This window comes from Branchiostoma floridae, chromosome 2 (assembly GCF_000003815.2).
Source record: "Branchiostoma floridae strain S238N-H82 chromosome 2, Bfl_VNyyK, whole genome shotgun sequence".
Classification (NCBI taxonomy): Eukaryota; Metazoa; Chordata; class Leptocardii; order Amphioxiformes; family Branchiostomatidae; genus Branchiostoma; species Branchiostoma floridae.
The window spans coordinates 18,404,515-18,428,108 of NC_049980.1; the positions used below are offsets into that span (position 1 = coordinate 18,404,515).

General features: G+C 42.4%; 1 protein-coding gene across 2 annotated transcripts in view; it reads left to right on the forward strand.

Annotated features, from left to right (window-relative positions):
- The window catches only part of LOC118409319, a 53,521-nt gene that overhangs the window by 11,522 nt on the left and 18,405 nt on the right, over window positions 1-23,594 (forward strand). The window lies entirely within an intron of this gene.

The window sequence follows — 23,594 nt, forward strand, 5'->3', positions numbered from 1 at the left end:
GTCAGTACAAGTAATGATTCGTACTAAGAACTAACAACAGACAGTTACAAATTGCAACCTTGTAAGTTTGTTCTCGCCTCTGCCGACAACAGTTGTGTTTAACCAATGAAGGATACACGTAACTAGTTACAGCAAATTGGGTATATTGGTAATCAGGCGCAAACGGCGTTATGCGGGTTTGAAACACAAATGATCTTTGATTACAGTGGTTTAAAGCGAAGACAATGGGGCCTTTCAGGTCCCACTCGCAAAGACAAATGTTGGGAGCAAATGAAATGACAAGGAACTTACGTATCGCTTGAATATATATACATATCCATCGTAAAGCTCAATAAAAGTATTAAAAACCAATTACATTATGTTTCAACAGTAGAGATCGTTTAGTTGATCCTATGGTTGCACTTATATCCTTGTCGTCTCGGCGTGATAATGTTATCTTATCTCTAATCTGTAGACCTGTCCAAAGCTCTGATGGCAGAAGATAAGCAAGGCCGGCGGTCTTTTGAAACGTCCACTTCTTTGTTCACAGGTAGATCTTAATCTCCAAAAGTAGTCGTATAATTGATCGCGGTGATTGTTGTCTAAATCTGACTTTGTCACTGGGCACTACAGTCGACTGAAGCCATTTTCAAGGCCTCCTAATCGTTGCTTTGGACGCTACAAAAGTCTTGTTTTCTAGGCCAGGATTGTCCCTTTAATGGTACTGTCAAACTTGCATTGTCTTCTTGTCAAAGGCTTTTGTTTCAAAAGACAGGCCTCAAAATCTCCAAGCTGCCCTAAGGAAGGACTTACGTTGCCTAGGTCAGGTAATACCTATGGAACCAGCAAGACTCCTGGAGGCGAATCCTCGATAAGTATCTTTCAACCGAAGGTCACTTTGGCCTGAAAACAGTCCAATGAATTAGAAAAAAAATTACATCTAATCTTAGATCTCTTGAGTTTTAGTTGAAAAATATATATACTTTTAAGTCGTAATCATCAGTTGAATTACACAAGTAAAGCTTTCAAACTAGTTTCAAAGTAAAAGCAAACAGTTACCACTGTCCATCTGCCAGCCATTGGCAAGAAGGGTGTGACCTTTCCTATAGGTGCCCTGATTTTCTTGCTAAAAGTGAAACGCCTTATGTTCGGGTATTGCTTTTATTATGCGATGAACGTGGGTGACTCTGATCGTTTTACTCACGCCTCCATGCCAGGCATGAGCCGAAGGCTCACGTCCCATGAATTACAAGGCGGTTCGAAATTGAACATTGCCCCCCACATGTCCGCGGATTAACCCTCCTGACGCGTGAGGTACGACGTGCCTAAACAAAGTTCCGAACCGGACATTAATCTAATACTGGGTAGCATTTAAAGATTTTCATAGGAATAATCGTCATGACCATTGAGTCAGATACTTATCTACTGCTTTAGGGAATTACAGAAGCAAGTTAAAAGAAAAATGAAAAAAAAAAGTTTTAAAGACACACCAGTAATGAAAGGTGCAAGCAACTGTTTACGTATAATTGAATAAGACGTCTGACTAGATGTTAGATTCATAACAGGACATCGACTGCTGCTTAATTTACCCAACATTTGACAAGCCCAACGTAGCACCTGTGATAGTATGAGTCCAATGTTGTGATTGTGAGGATGTAGAGAATGAGAGGATGGAAAAGTGGTGATGAGACGAAATGTCCAATCTATATAAAAACAGATGGAACCGTTTTAATGCTATATAACATTATATATAAGAATAACATTGCTGAAACTAAACTAATGATTTGATATTTGAAAAAAAAAACGGTACAGTCACAAAGATATGTTTCGTTCCGTGTGCTTTGGACTGTTGTCGCAACCAGCAAATGAACAGCTATCGTGCAACACGCGACAAAGTGATTTTCATCATTATAGCATCACAAATAGCATCACAACGTATGACGTTGTCGATTTCTGTTGCACTAAATGACATTTCCCTCGCACGGCCATTCCGTATCTCCGTCTGTACCTGCGTGAGGCGTGCCATTATTAAGATCCGCATCTAAATCCCATAACCACACTGAGGATTGTTCTTAAGACAATGCTGTGATCAACTCGGCATTTCTGTTGGAAGATACTGGATCAGATAACATTAGAAAAGTTCCAATGCCTCTTCTCATAAAGAGCAAACAGCCGGAAGTTCTCCGGGACGAACAACCTTCTCTGACTATTCCGTTTGTCCTCAAAATCCGTTTCCATCGGACTGCATGTTGTCGAGATGGTTGATTTCTTGATGAAAATGCGATGAAATCAGTGCACGCCTAATAGATTTAGGAATCTGTGAGGTATGACCAAAGACTTCCACAAGATGGCATGCAGTTTTTCAGAAGGCCTATCACAGCTCAATACCATGCCGACTATTGTTGTCATTCGAATTCGTTTTGATGACAATTTGTCGTTGGTTGTCAAAGAATCATTGGTACATCTGTCCAAGTTAAACCGCGCACATGGATTGATCCTCTGTGTAATTGTTTGTGGTAGCTTCAACAAAAAGAGAATCTCACAGGTGGTTAATCCACGGTGCTTAGGTTAGGCTTAGTTTGGTTTATTTTGGTTTACATATTGTTAAGGGGACAAAAAATGTCCCAGATCACTGCGTGAAAAGTAGCATCACACTGGACTTAAGTCTTATGTTCTGAGTACAAGCGGGTAAACTAAGCTGACCTATGGGCTAGGCATAGCAGAAACATTACCATGGAAACGCGTCCAATCAGTTGTACGTTAAACAGTTATGTATACTGGACCACTGTCCTTCTTTTTCTTAATGGTCATGTAAACAATAGTCTACATTAGAAATCTCTAGTGCATCCATAACCTGTCCAAAGATGTCGTAAGTCACAACTTCAATTATTACTTTTAAATCTGGATAACGGTTTATCCATATAAGCCCATGGACGATTTAATGCTACCACCAAGGTGTATAAATGTTACCACTGGACTGGAATCCATCCCTTGATAATCGGTTTACATGTTGACTTTCTGACCACGACTTGTTTGCATGTGCATGAACATACATCCAGTGCTACAGCTTAGTCTGATCTCCGCGCCGCCCCGCATCTCCTCCGGGAGGCGGCTGCACTGTGGGGACTCCTTGATTGGCCACCGTTCTCACCTCTTTTAATCATATTCAACCCCGACCAAACCCGCCAATTCTCGCATCTAATCCCAAGTAGTCTATGTGGAACCACGTATCAAATTACCCTCATCTCTAGGGCCACTCAGGTGGGGATTACGCGGTTAAGATTGTATCAAGCAGAGAGTGTATCACATAATTGGAAGAAGCAAACAGACAAGTCCTTCGAGACCCCAAGGTAGTCCGATGTGTTGGTTTGGGGTGGGAATATTTCTTGTCTGCTTGACATTAGTGCTGCAAAAGACCCTTTGTGTAAGAAGCATTCCTATCTCAAAATTATAGGTTTGGGTGAAGTGGCAATCATGCAAGTCCTCAAGGCACTTACTTCTTCGCACCTCAGGCTTGTCTGACGCAGACCACCTCCGTTTTATTGTTTGTTTTGAATTACGATATAGAATTACCTCTTGTTTACTTTGCCTTATGGTGTTGCGTTACTGTTTATCCTGGAGGAATGCACCTGTGCCTTCTTGGCCGCCAAGGTATGCCGACAACACCTGGTGTTGTTATCATCGACTGTCGTGAGAAGAAAAACAGTCGCCTCAAAGTTTCTCTTGTATCCAACAATGTATCTCCTGGCCTGGAAGTTATTCGACTTTTGTTTTCCTTCTTCCTGTTTTGGTTGGACTGGCTTAGTGCAGATAGAAGATTTTTGAAAGATAATCAGTCAGTTCGGAAAAACTTCCTTCTTCTTTGATGATGTAAAAGCAGACCAAGCCTAAGTCTCAAGAACAGAACTCAGATGTGTTTTTTTTTTAGTTATGGCGTATTTTGCATTAAGTTTTTCGATACGACATCTTACAAGTCACTCTGATTTTTTAGTGAAACTACCTCAATATCAACATTAGAAGATGTCAAGAATACTTTGACATTTTCTCGACATATATCATTTAATTGTTGATCAAACTGCCGCAGTGCACAATGGTAGCCACCTGTGGGACCCCACTGCACTCATGCCAATGATCTGAATATCTATCATCCGATAAAACACTGTTAATACTCCCCGCACAATCCTCCTCCCAACTCCCCTGACGTTCAACAATTTCCATGGCACTGTGCTCATCACGACTAGTCGTAATTAACTGTCACCGTGTCCTCCACAAACTGGTCCATCCGCATTCCCCCCCATCAGATGGGGAGCTGAGCGACGGCCTGACAATGATAGATCATCGTCGTGGTCAAATATTTGCACTTGCTCAGCACCCTTTCTGTTGCTCGCTAATCAAGAAGGGATTGGAGGTCTTACTCTTCACATCCATCATCATTGTGAGATGATGTTCCAGACAGGCTGTGGACACGGTCGTGTTTGATAGTGAGATAATCTGCTCGCTACAGTCCCATAGTGGCAGGCCCGATACAAGGCCACTAGCATGTCTGCACAAATCCTGGACATCATCTTTGCTGAAAAGAGATGCTCTCAAACTTTCCTTCAGAGTGTCCTGAATGTGTGGCTGTCCAGGGAAAAGCGAACCGAAAGCTAAAAAAAAACGATTAGTCATTTACATTTCACCTATAAACAAGTCTTAATTGTCGTATAATATCGTATAATTACAGCAGTACAATGCTTTTGGGTAAAGGCAAATGTAGCAAAATCTTAAAGTAGATACCTCATTAACATTCTCTTAAACAAAATTGCCATTTATACATGCTTGACAAGAAAGCGCGGTAACATGTTGCAGTTCACTGGATTATTGATATCATGTTGATGATTGTGTGATTTTACTGTGATCTAAACATTGAAATAACAGCCATAACGGCTAAGAAGTAGTTTGCGACCCAAAGCAATGACTTTTTAGTCGGGCTAAAAAGCCATTGCTTTGGGTCGCAAAGTACTTCTTAGCCGAAATAACCAGTTATTCCTTCGTCCATTCAACAATATCAACCCACATGATCTAGTCACGGCAACGTTGTCACACCTCTAGGCTGGGACGACAGGTGTTATTGAAAGTCGTTGGTTCCATTGACAGTGAAATAAAAGACACAAAGACAGATATAATGATAATATTGGAAATGGAGTTAGCATTGGTAATACTAAACCGGGTTTTGCAGCAGTAGAACTTAGAAGTCTACTGTATCAATATATTTGATGAAATTTTAGTTCAAGGCCTGGATTAAAGGTGTGAAATATGTGATCCAATGGTTCTGAACCACAAACACCTTATTCCTAATGTTTTTTTCTGTCATGACACATTTTACCATTAGACTAGTGCTATATTTTATTGTGATACAAATTCACTGTGATACAACGCTGTTCAAAGCATATTTTTTTTACCTTATTGATTTATTCTACACATAAACGTGGGAAGAACTGAAAAGTTCCTTGAAGGTCACCTCCAACCTGCAGCCGAAGTCACATCCATAACCTTCTTTCAATTGTCACTGTCTTTGCCAGATGAAATTTGACAACAACGGCAGAGGTTACGACACAATTACATGTTCCACATCCATGTCATCCCCACAGGTCATATTATCAGCAACCATTCTGCACTCTCCTGCATAAACTGTCTCCTTGATCCATGGAAGCAGTTGGCCGTCTCCCCGTGCCGCCGCATACACAGTATTTCTCCTGAGACAAGGGCTTTATTAATAGTCCCGTCCAATCACTCTTCCCCAGCAATGACACACGACTGTGTGAAATTGATTTGGGAGCATCATCCCGCGGGGACCAACATTTTCATTTCCCGGAGAAGCCTGTGCTCCCGCCCGAGCACCGCCCGTGTTTGATCTGAAGGGCCCGTGGATGCTGAGGTGACCCAGATCAGCACTCCTGGGCAGGGGTTACCGCAGGGTTTAATACAATGCTTATTGTCAGCTGCCGCTCCACGCTTCTTGGCAGCGGAAGATAAAATGTTTGGCTTGCCTATTTACATAGGGGTGAATCGGTGGTATGATGCTTTTCTCGGTCGTCATTAATCTTTTTCTCCTTAGTGTCATATCAGACGGGATAGAAAAAAGATGACCCGCTCGTATGTATGGATTATGTAGACCGGGGTATTAAGTACACGTTACAGAGTGTTCCGCGCCGCTGGGTAGTTAAGGCATTTGCGCAGGGCGTCAGGCAATTTTCAATTTTGCGGATATAGCGTTTTCTGTTTTATCAGCACCTCTAATACTTAACGATGTACATCACACACAAACCTCCGCATGCAAGTTAGTCGGTAATTTTTCATACATTTTCCAACAAAAGTCACGGCAGGTAGAATATAAAGTTAACATTTCTTTTCTAAATGAACTTGTTTTGCCATACTGTGAAATATTTTCCCTGCATTTTCATCTTTTGTTGAAAGTTTTGTGTAATGCATTAGATAAAAAGTAGAACGTTCCCTAAAAGCAAGGGTCCGAGTCCGTGGGCACTAATACAGACAGATTCCTTTCGTGTAAAGTGTACGAGACCCAGCACATCGCCGTTCAGCACTGTAATTACCAACAGTAGAGTGCCTGAATGGAAGTACTGCAAATATTTGAACACTCGACATCTGGGTCCCTTCCTCGATGGCCCATTATGCAGGGGGAAGTCTTGAACGAGCCCCCGCCATTACGACAAATACACCACGCCGTTTGTCAGTGGCAATTGTTCGGTGAAATGAGTCGTGAAGCGTGGTTATCGCGGGGAACCCGCTTCCCCATGCTTGGTGATAACGCCTGTAATACTGGATAATTTTCTCCAACTTTCCCCGCACTTCTCTTCACACGGCGATGACTGTTGGATCTCCAGGGACGGGGTTAATCCCTCACACACGTAATGTTATGCATAGAGATGGATGTCATCCTACCTCCCGAGACCCGCCTCGCCTCTAACCTAACTTAACACACACTTATGCTTGTGTTTTCACTCGAGAATGTCATGTTTGTATTCATATTGTTCTTCCTCTAAGCAGGTTATAATCCTTTTGGCGAGTCTGATGAGTTTTCAAGTAGAGGCATTCAGTTAAAGAATGGTTATCAATGGCGCATAAAGAATGAATGTGTAAACACACTGACAATGTAACACAGGCAACAAAAATGTCCTTTTGTCTTTTTATTATGATTGAGCAACGCTTATTATTTCGGCTGTGCTTCATATCATACCAATTCACAATCTGATATAAGAGAAAGACTTCGCTGTAATTCCCGCTCTCATCTATGCTTATTCCCATGTTTTTTTAATGAAAAGTGCGAATTCGCACAAAACATGAAGAGAAGGGGACCAGAGACTGCATTATGTTAGTTAGACCAAGAAGGTCATCAGACTTCTGATATAACCTCCTTGGTTAGACTTGTTAACTGGATTCATAAAAATGAAGATATAGCACTGTGTTGACAGTTCATCATGATCCGTTGTTTAGAATGGACAGCACGCACTTCTGTTACACTTTCGTGACGTTGTGGCCGTCTTGTCTACCTACCAACGTAACATATCGCTTACAGATTTAGACTTGTATTGTATTATTGGAGATATTTACAACATTACAGGTAATCGACATTTGTGAAGCGAACTGTTTGTATGGACCACCCCAGTGTTGAACTTTTAAGCTTGCCCCATGAGTGTAGACGTCTTGCTGCTTGTCTAAGTACACGTTTCCTACCTGCTGAGCCTAGCTAAACGAAAGGAGTACTTACATGGCATTATTTGCTGGTTGTTCCGTCCCCCTTATTGAAAGGTGCTCGCTCTTATCCCCGCTGTGCTCTTTTAAACAGGCAGATCAAAACGAGAAACGCTGCCGACAGCGCCTGGAGTCTGTCCTACTGCGCATCCCTTTATGATTTCTGGTTACTGGTATGTCGTGTTGTTAAACAAGCGTTAAAGTTGCCTCCTCGGCTGCTGAAACTCTCCGAGGGTTTCGACGACTCCCCTCTTTGCAAACACAGGGAACCGTTGTGTACGCTTTTCGAATGAATTCATCCTTAACCAACCCGCTTGGTGCTTACAAACAGACGAGAAGCTATCTTTGCTTTGGTGGCATTTGTGTTAATGTGTCCTCTTTAAAAGTCACCATTGCAGAAATATCCAATTTCTAACATTTCGGCCCTACGCCCCTGTATTTCTCGACACGCCAATTCGGTCCATATAATCCAATGAGGTTCTCCCTACATAATCTAAGCTTTGGGCAAAGTTAGAAAGTGATACATAGGAAGTCCGTATATTGAGTCAATGTTTCCGCATTAATATCCATGGAAACCCATATTGTGGGCCAGCAATTTTCCCCAAGGTGGTTGTCAACTTCACCACTGAGGCGTACCTTGTCCCTAATCTCATTATGTACTCGCTCAAATAAAATATTGGCATTTCCATTCTTTAAACTCTATGGATGCACACAGCACGAGACAAAATGCCTGAAAGCATCCATAGGAAGGCACAGCATTACGCACAATTGAGTCCTGTAAGTAGGTGCCTTGTTTGATTCCTGCAGTTTGCTTTACGGGGTAAAAACATGTAATTTTCGGAGTAGCTGAAGGGGAAAGCAGTCATCATTTCCATATCCAACTGGGCAAGGTCTTTTGAGATCAACCCCAGTCTTGGGAAGAAGTTTCAGCCCCCCTCGGTGAAGATCTGTGTGAGAAATCTTCCCAATTCTCTTTGTGTGCAGTTTTAGAGTATTGTGTGAGAGTGGGTGTACAGATTGAGGCTCGACAACCTCGGTCACATGTCATGCTTCAAGACGTTCCTCGTGTTCCTCTCTCAGGAGCTAACTATGGTTGACAACTTGACACAGATTTATCTCATGGGCTACTGTGATCTGGAACAAATGCTCTGATCAACACCATACAATACCGTTATGATATAAATGTAGGACATCATTGAAAAGGGTCTGTCATTTCATACGTATTCGCCACAGGACATGTGCATAGATAACATAGTGAAAAGTTTACCTCATCGCACTTAGATCTACTACAATTTAGCATTGACTGTCACCATTCCAATGGTTATGTACATGTGGGTGTCACAGAGAAGGAAGCCAATCTCTTATTAGTATGGTGTTTTTTGATTATATCTTACGGAAATTTCGTGCCGTTTTCTTATTAGAATTACTGAGCGTTACCTTTTCGGCAATGAATCTTTGTATCTCACTTCCCTTCACTACGTAGGCAGCCGAGCATGCTTGTAGCATTATATTTTCCCACCGCGTGTGTTTACAACATTAACTGTAACCTAGATGTTTGCAACTTTATGTCAATTTAGCCTAGTTATTGGGCAAATCATGAATGCCATTTAACCCTAGGTGAAGAATTTACGCATCGGTGTGTGCAAATGATGTTTTATGTCTTGAAAATTGATAGGACATTATGATATAAGATATTTGTGTGAGTGTTCCAAAGTTGTGTTTCATATAGCATTGTTGTTATAGTAGTCGGTATGATGCGGTGCATAGCTTACTGTGTAAAAGTTGGTAAAGTCAGAAGTAAGTGCCACACCATGTGTATAGCCTTCTTATCAGGCCCTGCGAGTCGGTATATTTTTCGTCATGGTATATCAGTTTTATGGTAATAATTTTTTGTCTAAACTTAGCTACAAGAAGCCGAATACAACAGAATCGATATGACATAAGAAGCTTGACTCGCAGAGCCTGCTGAGGAGACTACCGTGTGCACACACACCACCTGCACACAGCGTCCAGCTCGCCACAGACCTGACCTTCCCTCCAGGTAACAGTAACCTTGATGCCTGCGGCAGTTTTACCACCCCTGTGGCAGCATCACAGACCGTTCCAAAACCACCCAAAAAGACAAAGAGGCTCGGCCATAGCGTACTCGACTCATTAAGTGCTCCATTACTCTCGGACAGATTGTCATATTGTTCAGCAATCCGGTGTGGAGAGCGTCACACCGACAATGGCGGTATTGTTGTGCCGTACGTGTCATCACAGCACCTGTGTGGGGGAACTCATCACGCACAACGCACGCTCGTAAAAGTTCGACCTGAGAAGATATAAACCTTTTTAATTGACGACAAAGAAACCTCTTGAATAGCTTCATTTTAACAGAAGTTTGCACAAGAAAAAAGGACTAGATGGGGGTTACCATAAAGATAAATGCGCTGTAAAGGTCGCATCACTGTCATTTTGTAACAACATCTCTGGTCAAAACAAAGTAGTTGTGTTTGAATCAGAAAAGTCCACTCCAAACATTTGAAAAGGCTCTAACGTCGTATTTTCGGAACTTCACTACATATCCATCCGCCGTCACACAACGTGTGCTTATGTTATATTACCAAGCTGATAAGTTATTTCAATCCTTAAATTTTCCATCAGTACGTACGTTTGAAGACCCTATCAGAATTAATATATTTACACATCCACTCATTGTATCCATGCATCGTCCGGTATACGTATTGAAAAGATAAAAGTTCTCTTCAGACGGCGAATTGACTCGAAGATAATCCGCGACGTTCCAATAACGCCCATTGTTCGTCTGTCTATCGACACGCTGTCAGCTTCAAGAGCAGTAATTATCAGATCTTGCTTTTTTGTGTGGTTATTTCGCACAGCAGCCGATCAAACCAAGCTCTTTATCACACCCCAACTCAATATGATATCTTCTGCATGTGTGTTGTATTATAGAGTTCAATGCCTTACGCTGTGTGGTAGATGTAAATTTTTTACCCTCTCGAATTATGTTGTTACATACATTGATGACCTCCATGTACAATAGAAACTTTCCCCTCGTGTGTTTCTGTACATCTCCATCAAAGCACCTATTATCCCGTGGCATGTTACAAAGTAAGTAAGGACACAGATAATCCTAAGATGTATTAACGGCGTGCTTTAATTATTCCTCGCTGAGTTCAAAAGCCTGCTTTGTGTGTACGACGCTGTGGAATAAGCTCATCGTAAATTTCCTACATCTCTCATATTAGATAGACATATTTCTCCGGAGAAAAATCTAGATAAACGCTCTTGTTGAAATATGTCTTTATGTGAGGGAATTATCCTGAAGTTTTGTCGCGCTCCCAAGTGCACGCATGGCCGCTGCTCGCGTCATGGTGACTCGGGCCTGCCGCAGTAGATGTGGTGATATCTGAGTCTTCTTAAATGTTAATAATATCCAGTACATTCATCAGGAGCTTAGCTCCAATGACTAAGCACCGCAGAAATGCCAAGCTTTAAAGGGTCCTCTTGTGTAGATTTTGTGATAGCTAAACGGCCAGATAACATCGCGTCCTCTCTCATTTGTCACATTACATTACACGCCTTTGCTTAGAATTATTGTTCAGTCTTACGGGCAATTAAGTGGATGTGTCCCTTCCACCTGGCGTCAGCAGGTAAAGGCGCGTTACTTGCGACTGACCTATGTTTCACCATAGGCTCTTAGTGCAGCTTCTCCGGGCTTTTGTTTACAAATTACCTCTTGTTAGACCTATGACTGCGATGGGTCGAACTAACGATACCCGTTTAGCGTTACATTCTCCTCAGCTTATGTACTAGGAAAGAGCATTCCTCCTTATATAAAGAATGGAAACTTTATTGACGCAACAAAACGTTCAGTGAACTTCGTATATATGTACGGTCAACTGCAAACTACGAAAAAGAAGATACCAAATAAATCTTAAAATTCTATTTAATATACCACATTATCTGGTACTCCATTTCGCTCATGACAGTTAAAAAACACCCCGCACAGTAAAAACCGCTACTAGGCGAATGTTTTGTGTCAAAGTAAGCTTTGCTGACACCATTATAGTGTCTTAACAGACTAGCTTCATTACCCGTCAATAGCCTATAAGAAACATAGGTCTGTTCTTTATACTTTGGTGAGTCCCTAAATGGAGATATGCATGTCATGTAGAACCCCGATGTACCTTTGACCTGTCTATGAAAATACATGTTTTTTTATGTACCTGTTATGTGCTATGATACGGATAAAACTGCTCACTGATGTATTATCATGTGCTGTACTCTTAAGAACAGATTTCAAAAGATTCGTGTTTCCCTACACTCCATTCCACTAGGGCGACGACCTCGCTGCCACCGTGCTGTGACCTAACATGTAACCTAGCGCTCAACGAAGTTCATAGATGAAAAACGAATCTTTTTGTTCCATTTGCGTTTTGATGTCTTTTCAGTTATACATTTACATTTTGCATGATATTCAGATCATGAAGTCAATGGTTACACAAATCTAATCTAAAATTTGGGTCGCAACGAGGTTGCCGTGTAGTAGAGTGAGAACTGTACTAATTTACTCTGGACCGCTAACATAACCCTTTCAGAGATGTTGTCCACTGAGATTTGTTTAACTCTCTGTAAGTGTTGACCAATGTAGTTTATCCCGTACACATTTCACCTATTCTGTAGTATTGGGGATACATTTTCCATTTCTTTCAACATTTCATTTCAACTCTTAATCCGTACTCCTGAGTAGTGACGTTTTCAACTCATCAATTAGTAGATAAATAGGAGATGTTTAAAGGGAAAATAGCAAACAAATATTTTTGGGGGGTGGGAGCCACTGGCTTGTGTCAAATCTTCCATTGTCCATCGGAGGTTACTGCACGGTTAGAAATATTGAAAGTCCACTTGATGTAAGTCTAACGCTGTAAAACCCATTCCAATTTAACGCAATCCCTCTTGTTATCGTTCGTGGTCTGACGGTAACCACTGACACGCGGCCCGGCAGTCGTGTACAGTCCAATTGCCCCATCTTGTTCCTAATTGGAATGTCAATACGTTCATTTCTCACGATAAATGGCGTTTCGAAAACTTTTATCCACTGCTTAATGGCCAATACAGATAATAATGGAAGAGACATCACAAATCGTTAACGCCACATAAATCTGCATCGCGGCTTGGCAGTTGCAGTAGCCGCCTTGGGTATTGAATCGATGGCAAATTAAATTTTCGCGCTGCAAGAAATACCCTAATTTCGGTCGTCTTTGTTCCAGAACGACGAAAAGATGGCTGCCATTACGGACCTTAGTCCGTCTCCACGCAGCGAAAAACATCATAGAAATGAGCAGTATTCTCTAAGGTAAACCTCCAATCTTTGAACTGGTTATTTTGCAGCGTGGCTACTGCTGTACTTCAATTTCTCATCGACGTCTTGATTTGCAAATAGATTGTCTTCATCCCGGCTCTTGGTCTTTGCAGAGCTGAGTTGGAAACGCTCTGTCATGTACCATTCGTAAATAAACAAGATAAATCTTGTGACCCGAAAGTCACACAGACATGGCGTCTTCAAGACAAAGCGCACGGACGATTGCAAACACTCATCTCAAAACAGTGGCAATAACTTGTCAAAATGTTCGATCTTCGCTGAGGAGGCCATAACTCTCCATCGCATTTGAAATATTGCATGTCGTTCCTAAGTGGGCTTTACACGGCAATAACTCCCTAAATGTGATCCGTAAAGTTTGCCAATTGCGGCATCAAGTCCATCAACCAATATCGACCGCCGCAAAAGCCCATTGTCAAAAGTCAATTTCAACTTTACTTTTTGTTGGAAATTGGTTTTCTCCATCAATGGCCGCAGTAATTTCATCCCTGTGGTTTGGAGCAGCGGACGTAATCCTCGCGCCTTGTTCCAGAATATTCCGGGTTCAAATTAACTAATTTTAAGTCAAATGTGGAAAATTCCCCTGGCTGTCATTATTGTACGCACCAGCAGCGCTATACATGTGTAATCGAAACAATATCATTTCTATTTATTAGTGCCCCAGCCGTAGTTAAAGCAGAGGCGTGTCCCAGAGGGCCGTGCGCGGGGTGCTGGTGCGCTAACCAGTCAGCTTTCTCAGCTCACGAATGCCTCTATATGGCTGGGATTTATATGTATCACTCTTCGTTAAGTATGTCGCAGGAAACAATTTCAAATCTGCAAGGCACCAGGACTGTCAACGGTTCAGCCCTTGGACCATTAGCACGTTGTATCCATAGATAAAACAGCGGTTCGTCATGGGTTGATTGAATTAGCGCATATAGAGGCACACTGGCGAGTACGGTCAAACAATGTTGTACAGAAGTTTGGAGGACCAAACTGTCAAACTTGTCATTCTGTAGAAGTAGTAGTAGTAGTAGTAGTAGAAGTAGTAGTAGTAGTAGTAGTAGTAGTAGTAGTAGTAGTAGCAGCAGCAGCAGCAGCAGTAGTAGTAGCAGTAGTAGTAATAGCTGTAGTAGTAGTACTTGTAGTGGTAGTACAAGTAGTAGTGGAAGTGGTAGTATAGTAGGAGCAGCTTTATTTTAAATTTCTACAAAAGTGATTACAAGTCTGTGCGCAGCCCAATGCCAATGCTGGATTGCACAGCTTCGGTTTCCAATATACAGTACATCATTTTACAGCTGCAGAATTAAAAACAAATAACGTTGGATTAATTTTGAATTGGTTCAAGTCTTAATTTTTACATTACATTACCTTGTTAGAAGAAGGAATTGCACAGCTTTGATTGTGCCTTGCGTTTACAGCCTTGACAACGCATTAATTGCAAACAGCATTTTATTCAATTAATATTGGTTTTATTTCAACTTTGAAATGGTTTTAAAGTTGTAATCTTACACCAATCTGTCATGTTGATATTGTTTCTGTTCCACCGTCAGCAGTGTTTGGTTTAGACACCTGCCGCACACCTGCCTTTGGATGTGAAAGATAAGATCTGCTCTTGGAGGGAGATCCTGGCTCTGTGCAGTGCTTCCAGCGGCGCGAGCGGTGTCATCCGGCGTAAATGAGATGAATTGGCGTTCCTGGATGTATTCAATTGTTATTTGTACCAGTGGACTGTCAGCTGAAACACCCATCACCAACACCTGCCCCTCCTCTAACCCTTCCGGCATACCGATTCACCTCTCGACCTCTGGAGCCCACCCTGCAACAGACCCGCTTCTAATGACCCCGTATCAACTTTAGACAGTTGCTATCTAGAACACTTCACATCTTTGACGCATTTAATACAGCAACTTTATAAACAAGCTACAAATTTGAAACTTTACGAGTTCGTAGAAAACCCTTTGTTTGTTGTTAGATATCAAAACGTGGAATGCTCAATGAAAAGAAGATTGATCATTGTCCAAAGGCGAGGGACCCATTGCGTAAAGGTTGGCAACACGCTGATGTTATTACTTCAGTGGTATCGTACAACTCTGCGTAATTGGGCATCTATATCTCCTCTAAATGCGTAATAAACCTACACTTCTTGCTGACGGAAGCAAAGATGTTTATGCCCTGAAGCTGTGGTTCCTACAGGGATGCCCAACCCTTCTTATCTAGGAGCCAATTCTCATACGAATCTCTCATAATGAAAAGAGCGTTATCTGGAAATATCCTCGGGATATGATTGAGCCCTTTAATAAAATGGGGGTTGAAGGTTTACAGTAACATACTTCTGAAGATGACCGATGAAACATCATATTACTTTTTTCTTTGAGTTCTTATGTATTTGCTATTGCTGTAGTTGCCACTTTTGTTTTGGCACTATTAGGTGTCCGCCTTTGAAATTAGAAATCAGATGATTTCGGTGTGGAGTTTGCACCCATGTTAGGTTGCCTAGAAACTGGCCCCCTCCCAATCTATCAAAGAAAGCAAATCTAATAGCATGAATGCTGCGCAACCGCAGGAAATCATTGCTGCAATGTGAGCTCAATCATATCAATGTGATATACTGTATTAACTTGGATATAATCAAATTTGTACGGACATCATTTCCTGATCAGCAAACCGGCTTTTTTCACCCGCCTCAAGGCAGCAATCCTCCGAGAAAATGGAGGTAAATCAGTTGCAACTTTTGGATCGAGTCGTAAAGTATGAAAACACAAAACCCGTGCTAATGCTAACAAATCTCTAGTATTAACTGGGGACCATATACTGATAATCATGTCGGTCGTTGGGTGCCTGAGATTTCCAGGAAGAAAGATGAGAAGAGTCACCTGGCAGCTTCAGTAATTAGTCAAGTGATACTTTTGTGTTTAAGGAATTGTCACATGTCAGAATTGAACCTCAGTCTGCTGATGGAGGTACCACTTCCACTACAGCGCCATTCTCCTGAATCAATTATTTCTCATTCAAAGTTTTAATGAGTTCGGGCTCCCATGACAGAAGAGGATAAGCTGTTTTACTCATCAGCACCATTGTCATTTTGTCGCTTGTCGAGCCATTCACTTATGTCTACATGATTTTTTTCTCTCTTTGTTGTTTTTTCTCCTTGCTCTCCTTCCAACCTGTTACAATCTTGAACTCTAATCATGGTCTTATGCATAACTGCCTGTTCCAACAACGGAGCACCATCCCTGAGGTATACGCCATCCGAGCTGTAGGACAACTCCACAATGTCTACGCACAAATCATAAACCATGGATAAAGTCAGAAGAAGGCTAGAATCAAGGCTGAAGTCACCCCGTTGGCCGACCCCTCGTTTGTAGTGTGGGTGGTCCATATGCTGCCTTCTCCTCACACAAACGCGCTGTGAACTGCGCTACATTTTCATATAAATCGCTGGCAGAGCCTTGAATAAGAGACCCAAACAATGAAGGGAGAAGTTAACAGTGTTTACAAAGGGTCATTCTCTCCAATACAATTCTGTGCACACATATATGGGCTTTGTATCCGTACGTGATGAATATGTTGAATAAATAGCTTAATAACGCACCGCCGCTCTGAATGCCAATCCGCGGCTTCAATGTTATCAAACCAGGGAAAACGGCAAGGTGTCAACCAGGCGATAGCGCAACCATAGTCAGCGCGTCACGCCCGATTAGGAGTTCCAATCAACAATTGTCTCGTTGTAATTAACATCACCACAACCTTAAAAGACAATTTTCACATATGAAAGCCCCGTTTGGGCGACGGTAAAATATTCTTTTATTGGGAGTTGACTTGTGTCCCCGGTCAGGCATCCGGCGGGAGAGGGTTTTTATTGTCGGGTTTGTCACAGTCCCAGCCCCCTTCCCGTCCTGGGCTGCAACGATAGCGACCAGGAAGGTCTCTTGTAAATGAAAACTCCAATCTTGATTCCCCATTGAAAGGTCGTGCCCAATACCCTTGCTAAATCTGGTGTCTGATATAATAAAGTTCAGAGGTTCTGAACTTTCTGCAAACAAGTTTAGAGATAGCCTCGCCGTTATTGGAAGTTTGTTAACTTTTGAAGGAGACTCCAGTCCCAAACCTCTGGACAGCATAGATAAAATTCTAAGTGTGGAAACTGCAACAAAACAGGAGAGAGCTCTTACTTCAGGGAAATTTCCAGCATTCCCGATAAAGGACGCACCGAAGACGCGTCTAAATATTGTACTTAACTAACAAAGGCCTTAGACGATCATAACAAAAGGGCAACCTGCTTTCTCGCTTGTTTAAACATGAACGGTGGAACTGGGAGAATACCTCAGCTAGAGACGTACATTCATCGAAGTGAAGCCTAGTCCACTATTACACGACAAAATCATTTTCTGTTGCCACTGTAGTTTCCACTGTGTACTTCCACTGTGTTTTTGTATCTGAAAGGAGTTCTAATGATCTCCATTGTATTTCATAATCCAAAGAGGTTCTACTAGTAATATCCAAGTAGATGTGTTGCGGTATGTGGGCACCTTTCTAGTGGTGAGTGGTTTTATATCTTCGCTTCAGCAACAGAATACGCTAGATGGTTTTGCTCCTAACAACTAAAATGCAGTAGGGCACAGCATTGTAGCCTACGACAACATTTTGGATCTCCAATAGCTATCGAATCACCGATGATTCTCAAAATTTCGTTCCAGTGAGCGACTTTGTAAAACGTACGTCATATGGAAAGCCGTCTGTGTTGGAGTGTTTCATTGGATAGCAATGACGAGTAAATGCTATTCACAACTGACTTCCAGCGCACATTACTCTCATTGATGCACCTTCTGTCGTTTTTCGCAAGTTGCCCAAACACACACAAAAGTCACCAGCTTAATTGTGCCCCTCGGCTAAAGAAAACCTCATCACCAAGTCATTAAGAAGGACATAAATGTGTCTCTGTATTCTGCACAGCAAATTCCCCTGGCCTAAAAGGCATATTTTAAGGAAAATCAACTTGTTTTCTCTCTTTCCTGTGCGTAGACGCTGTGAGTGCTCTATTGTGTGTGGTACTTGGTAAGGAGGAAAGCCGGAGAGTGTGTGAGTGTCCCGATGACCAGGTCACACAGGTGTCCGTATGACATCTATAGACAGCTTACAGGTAGGTTTTAATAAGGCTTACGCTCGATTGAAGCGAGCACAAAAGTATGGCCACCAGCTTTAAAGTAGAGCCCAGTTTTAGCGCTGTCGTTAGGTTGGTCACAATGGGCATGTTTGATGGCCGGAGAGCAGGAGGGTGATTGACGGGCTCCTCGGCCGTTCGTAACATCACCCTAGCGGTGACGTGTGTCATCTGGTCAATTGAACGCGTTATATGACGCCCCTCCAATCATAGGATTATTCATATAATAAAAGGAAGATGTTGTTTAGGACCCAATGAAAACGTTGACGTTATTGTAGTCTTGTGCTCCTCAACACTTTCCTTCGTAGTGTGCACGTCAAATTCAGTCGCAACTATGCAGCAAGCCAAATGTGACAATTCTCAATTTTATGAAAATATATAGGTTGAGAAGTAATCGTCTTTACTAATTTTGCAATGCCATTAAGGTATAGCAACGGACAATAGTCGTAGCAACCATAGATTGCCCCAAACAGTGTTGCTATATAGTTTCGACTTAAGGTTCTATGGAGTGTCAAAGATTTATGATGAGAAAAGGGGTGTGATGCTGTATTTGTAAACCATTCTATGATTTCACATTTCAAAGTAAACGGTATGCGAATGCACTAAAGTTGTTCTGAGAGGTCAGTGTGGTGCGAATGATAACCTCCTTGCTTAGCCTCTATAGAAAAAAAATAAACAAAAAACTATTTTAAGGAATCGTGGGTAGTGCTTGTTGGAGATGTTTACCACCAGTTGTCACTCTGTAGAAGTAATTACTTTAGTATGTCAAGCACCACTCCTCTCTCACGCCACATCATAGGAAGGTATTCTATCGTCGTTGACCCCGGGGTGGACTCCCCGCGTATGTTCATATTTGATTTCGCCATTCGCTCCTTTGTTCCAGGAGGGGCAAATATTTATAATTCTGGTCCTTGGAGATAAAAGGGGACAATCGGGCCATTCTGTGGATGGATGCGAGTGCTTTTCATCGTCATAGCCGTTTCCACGAATTTCCATCACAAGCACAATTTCGTACGCTTCACCCCGATGTTGTTGTTGGTGGACTCACAGATGTCGATAAATCCAACTGTAGCTGTCCGAATGGAAAGAAACTATCACTCTTCCTTTTTAGCCAAAAAATCGATTTGCCCAAAGCCTTTTTAAGTAATGGAATTGGTACGTAAATATTGTATTTTGAAAATACAGTTCAGTGCCTTGTGTATCTTTGTATAGATACACTTTTGCAATGATACAAAGTTACAAAAGTTTCTTCTTCTCTTCAAACCTGAAAACCTCAAACTCAAATGGATGTATGACATTACACTCCTTTCTGGGAATAAATGAGACAGTCTTTGACTTCCCAGAATTGATTTTCCTCTTTTGTGTGAATTTGGTCGTTTTTCTTCACTGTTTATTTTTGTCCTGGCTTGTCTCCTCATTGTGGCAGTTACAGTATGCGTGACTTGTTGGGGAAAAACTACTGACGTGGGGAAGGGGGGAAGTTGTGACTGGGAAGAGAAGTAACGTGTCAAGCGTTCTACCTTGAAATGTGCGCTGACATGTTTGTGCACATATTTGTACACAATGCTCGTGTCCGTCCCTCTCGGACCGTCCTCCGCGGGGTGCGCTGGGGTCAGACCGCGTGTGGGACAACTTAGCAAGTACGCAACATAAGGCGGGACGAGCGGAACCAACCAGATTAATCACAATATATCCCACTGCTCTTCTACATTCTTCAATAAATCCTGTCTGTTTACTCTGGCTTTATGCAATGCAGAAAGGAGACGTATGCTTCTATTTTTTTGTTTAAAATATTCCTTTGGTGATGTAGGAAAGAGGAGAATATACTTATAGTGGAGAAGATGTGGGAAGTGTGGTAGGTGGGTTGGTGTGCTTGTTTCACACTCTCAGTCGGCTCAAAATCGGGTTGGTCTCGGCACTCCAGGTTCCTCGCCGGGGTTCCTCCAAGTTTTTGGATGGGCTGTATGAGAAGTTTTTTGTTGGTTGATTAATGACGGTCCAGATGGTGTGAGGTACGGTGAGGTACAGTTCCGCGCAGCTGTGCCCGGAGAGAACGAGCTGGGTAGTCCGACCGCCCCTACCGCGATCCGAAAACGCGCGTCCCCGGTAGGTCTACACCCGTGAAACGAGCGACTGTTGGGGTCTTTTTGCCGCTCGCTGTTTCCTCACTTCCACCCCGGAATAGAATCTTCCTTTATCAAAGTCCTGCACGACATGATCAACGAAAATTATCTCCTGTTCGTGATGTGATATCTCAAAAGTCCATTTGGAGTGAATTTGCCATGGGTAATTGTGCGGTGGCTGGGCTCCGTACCTGCCGCACGCCCGGCTCACCTTTCCCTCGTCATGCTCACCAGGGTCCCGCGGTTCACACGGCGTTTGATCTGGTGCAGCTGCGGGTTTCCACGGGCCGGGCTTCATAGGTGGTTCCCAGCGTTTAGCAACTTCAACTCCACCTGAACATGCGGTCAGCGGTTCCCACACGCAGTCATTGTTATAGCACCATTTAAGTGTGTGGACACGCGGACACATGATAGATCCAATTTGAGACAGAAAAATGGCACTTTAGATAGGAAAAAAACTCTTTCTTCTGAATAGATGACCTGTGAGGATAGCCATGACCACCTGTTACAAGCACACAGAAGTTTCCCTTACCATGGCTGATACGCAGTGTTGTACTCAGCATAGCATTCAAAGATGAAACCTCATCAAATTAACTGTTCGTTCAAAAATATCTCTATTTCCGTTGCCCGTCCTTTATCGTTTTTCCAACCCCGCAAGTCGTCAGGTTTTCTGCAGAATAGCAATCAAATTTACGGTTAACACAGAATAGTGGCTTCGGGCTACTGAATCAGCTCCACTAGCAAACCCTTTGATTCTCGGCGTACGGCTGAAATGAAAAATCGTCTAATCCATGGTAACGGTAACATTAGCATTTTCAAAAAGGAATCAAACTGTATACTTTAAAAAATACATGTAAGGAAACAGGTACAACTGATGTGCAAGTTAATTCAAGTAAATCACACAACGCGTACAATCTTCTTTCACTTGACAAAAATGCTGAACACATTCTGAGTTAGTGATGGCGTTCAACCGTTTTTTCCGTACCTCCTGATAGAAATAATAAGTCTAAAAGTAATTAAAGTCAGACAATCAGTAGCTGTCCTTACGACCAACCAAGCATGATACACGAGTGTGAATCAGATGTTGATAAAGTGTTATTCAGTGTAGATCTATAGTCCAGCGATTGTTGAGATGTACTGTGTTGAGTTGTGATATGTTGCCATTTATAAAAAAAGTGTAGGCCATATAAAGGCTAGGGTTCTTGAACATATGTATATAAGTACTATGGTGGGAATTCTTGACTGTAGACTTGTTTCCCTAATCTATAGTCTAGTCTATAAACAAATAGAAGTTCTGTGAATTTCCTTGTGTCCCAAAAGTGCTTCATTGCAAACAACTCGTTCTTTTCCATTGTAAAGTAAATTTGTGGGCAAAATGACGTAAAAAGACACATTCGTACATAGCAACATTCAGTTGAAACACGTTCCCATGTTTTGCCTTGATCTTGCTTGTGATATAAAGAAAGTCGTTTGTCACTGTTCAGGTGAAGTAAAGGTGTGCAAGGGTCGAGTAAAGAGAAGGAAAAATATCTCTAGACTACTGTGCAGCAAGTATGGCATAGTTTGCGCGCTGTGTATCACGCCTCATTGTTCATCCAATGCCTGTCACAGGGCTGAGCATCATATATCATTATGAAAAATTTACCACACTTTATTTTGTCAGCCCCGCTCAGTAGACTGTACTGATTCAGTAATTATAGGTAAGGCCACTTTACAATCTTTCAACATAATCCAGATCGTCGACTTGACTGCAGGGGACGAGACAAAAATTACTCTCGCATCGCCCAGTGCATTGTTTAAACTCGCCACGGCATTGTCACCTCTACACTTTGCCCTTCCACGCCACCCAAATCGCTATGATTTGTCATTTTTGTTCCACTACGTTGTGTGGGGAAGGAGACAGGGAACTGAGCGATTATTCTTGCCAACGGCGATGTAGTTGATTCGATTTGAGGGACTTACTGAGTTAGTGGCATCCCGGACGCCCGTAATGAACGTATCATTACATTAATACAACCTAATTTTCAACGATATGAGACTAATAAAACGAAACGAATGTATAAATACCCCGGCGAAATGCTGCCCTCCGGCGCAACGCGAGAAGCCGCAGAATGTCGTGGAGCGATCGTCCGGACCATACCGCCGACAGGGGCAAAATCGCGAACATCGGATCTGTTTGGGGCAATCCCGGGCGCAATGAATACGATGCCGTGTTCCCAATACGAGTGTAACGTTCTTGGCAAACCCCTGTACATAATTGAAAATAAAAATATATATTGACAAAACTATGGACAGTTAATCTACGAAACAATGACACCGCCCTTAATCCGGGATTTCTTAAACGTGATCTGAGGATTTGTACATGACATGATACATGCTGGTGGCTATGGTTTGTCCTTTGTCTTTGCTCGATGTTGTGATCACGATAATTTCGATGGATCATCGTGTTATTCATTTTCTTGTTCGCGCCTCCTCGTATTCCCATCCGCCTACGAAAATGATTTTGGCCGCCGTTTAATGAGGGTTATGAATGGCGATGAATCTAATTTTGAGAGCCATAACTCGCTGTGGGACCTACTGTGCTGTGCCCTGTTGCCGCCACCAGGGGATACAGTGTTGCCTAAGGATAATACATCGTTACCCCTGTGTAGACTCTAATTCGCGCTGAACCACTCTAGACCCTTTCCACCCTAGCCTCCGTGAAAGCCTAGTTTTTATTTTAGGGGGGTGGGGATGGTTTTCAACGTTGAAAATGATCGCGAACCACCCCCCACCCCCACCCCCATATAGAAAGCAGTCCCGTTCGGAGACTGCAACGGGGGCTATTTCATAGCTATTTCACCCAACGTCTCTGCCAGGCTAAGTCAAAATTAATAGTCAAATAATAGTCAAAATTGGCCAATTGCAAGTAGACAGCTAACATGCCAGAAGGGTTAGCTAGTCTAGGAGTACAGCATACTCTGGTATGTTTTCTGTAGCCATTTACTAAGCCAAATTCTACTATTTTTCCAGCGACCCATGGTAGAGCGCCTGTATTGGAGACTATTCTAGAGTCAAACCGACAGTTTCCCAGCACAGAATTCGGTTGAACCATTTCTAAAGCTGAGCAGACTAACACTAGTTATTATACGTAGCCTACTGGATTATCAAAACTTAGAAACTGAATCCCACGGCTTAAAAAGAGTGAGGCTTGGATTATGGCGGCATT